The sequence below is a fragment of the Pyrgilauda ruficollis genome, unplaced genomic scaffold, assembly GCF_017590135.1.
Source record: "Pyrgilauda ruficollis isolate IOZ18807 unplaced genomic scaffold, ASM1759013v1 scaffold2, whole genome shotgun sequence".
Lineage (NCBI taxonomy): Eukaryota > Metazoa > Chordata > Aves > Passeriformes > Passeridae > Pyrgilauda > Pyrgilauda ruficollis.
This window is the reverse complement of record NW_024519206.1, coordinates 17,137,619-17,139,951: the sequence shown is the minus strand read 5'-3', so window position 1 is coordinate 17,139,951 and position 2,333 is coordinate 17,137,619.

The window sequence follows — 2,333 nt, the reverse complement described above, 5'->3', positions numbered from 1 at the left end:
GAAAAGCATTTATGTGAATGCATGTTAGTCACAGCACATCCCTGAAACTCAAAAAGAACAACAAAGAGGATCTTTCCTTGTGCCAGACAGGAGTGGTGTTTCAGGAACTTGGCGGGGGCATTGATAGTGAAAATTGCAGAGGGCTTAGGGTCCTGGATTTCCCAAATCTGGGGACTTACAGTTCATATACAAGTATCATCTTCTGCCTAAGCAGATAGAAGGGAAACTGTGGTCATGCGAGGACCCAGGATCATCTGTCCTCATGCAAAGTAGGTGCCTAGAGGAACACTGAAATACTTTGACATATCTATTCCAAAAGATGCAGGGAATTGGAATCAGGATATAGGAGGAAGCCATACCTCTCCAGTATCCACAAATATTTGCTCTTGACATCAGTGACTGGCATTCTGTGTCAGCTGCATTCGATGGGGATGATGACACATTTTAAGGCTCCCATTCTCACCATCACATGGCTTTGTGTCCCTGCATTTTAGTCATTTCAGAGCAGTGCATCACCACCCCACTGGCTCGTGCTGTGCTCTGTGTTTAGCAGCACATATTTATGACATGGGGAGTGAAGAATGAAGTCTAACTCAAGTCCTTAACTAACCCGTAAGTGAGGGATTAACTGCCTACTGCAATCTTTTACTAAGTATTAATCACTTCACATTATTTTCATTTTTTTTGAACAGTCTTTTGCTGCCTTAGTATGTCAACACACAACTGGGTTTGAAATCACAGCGTTTGAGGGACTCTGATACACTGCTGTTGTTAGGCTGACAAGGGACCTGTTGTGTTACTTTCTGAGTGAAGGAAGAAGTACATGTGGATGGGCTACAGCTATCAAGGTTTGCTCTTGCTTTACAAACCTGTCTTCCTGGCTGTGGTAGAGTTAAAAAAATAATTACAAGTTTTTCAAAGGATCACCCACATACACATGGTATGAGAGCTCTTTTCTTTGTTGGTTTCATTTTATTTGTACATGACTCACTCTTGGCAAAATGAGTGAGCCTCATGAGCCTGTAAAAATTCTGTTTGGATTAAATGATTTGCATTAAATGATTTATAACTGCAAGAAGGCTTTAATATTCCTGTAATTCCTTAAGGAAAAACAAACTGATCTTATTCTTTCAAGTAGCTATTGCTTTCACGCCTGTTACTTCAGACGCCATCTTACTCGCTCAAAGCTGATAGCTGCTAATGAGACTCTGGGTACTTCTTCCTTGCTTTCCCTGCCTCATGAATTAGAGATGGGCGGTGGGGATGTACTGTCATCTTTTTTTGAGAACATTCTTCTGAGCGTGACTGAAGGCCAGGAAACCTACAGCCTCCCAGACCTGCTTGCCTTGCTAATGGCAAGGAGCAGCATTTGTGCTGGCCTTAGGTGGGGCGATCATGTTTCTGAGACCCAATTTACCCCGGTTTGGTAGCCCAGAGGCCCATCAGTCTTCATTTTCCTGTCAGAGCCGGTGTGCTGATTACAGCCACCTCATTCCTGACTCCTGCATGGATCAGTTGTCAGCTGCCCTCACACCCTGACCCCTTGGTTCCCCAAGCTCAGAGATGTGGGGGCAAGGGGAGAACCCTCACTGGGCATCCCTGCAGGGAGGGGACTGCCAGCCGCCGGCAGCCGCCGAGGCTGCCCGCACCCTTGGGATAAAGGCCTCGCAGCAGGGTGTGCCTGGTCAAAGCCCATGGGAAAAGCATGCGAGTCAACAGCGGGACAATCCAGCCGGATGCTGGACGTGCCATCAACAAGCCCTTTAACTTCGTGTTTGCGCAGTGCCGCGGCTGCCCTGGCTGCTCACTCCGGAGGCTGAGGCGCGGCACACTTGTTAGCGGGGGCCGCTGCCTTCGGCCTCAGACCACGGGGAATCCTCCTCCTTTCCCGTGCCTGTGTCCCTCTGACAGGACGACCCGCGGTCACGGGATTTTAATACTCGAAGCAGAAAAGCTTCGCGGTCCCCGCGCAGCGGCTCCCCCGCCGCCCGCGCCCGCACCTCTCCGCCCGAGCCCCCGGGGCGAAGCGGTCACCGGCGGCGCCCCGGGGCCCGCCCTGCCGGGCACCGCCCGCGGGGCCGCGGTGCAGCTGGGGGGATCCCGGCTCCAGCGGAGCTACAAGTGGCCGCCGGGGGCGGTTTCGGCTCCGGCTCCGCCGCGGTTTCCCTCCGCCCCGCGCCCGCCTACCGGCGACCCTCTCCGCGGCGCGGAGGGGCCGCGGGGCGCGTTGCGTAACGCGGCGCTGGGCTCCGCTCCGCCGCGCGTCGCTCGGGGCGGCGGGGAGGCGCGGCCAGGCGGGTCGGGTCGCCGCGGCCGGAGGTGAGCGGTGGCGG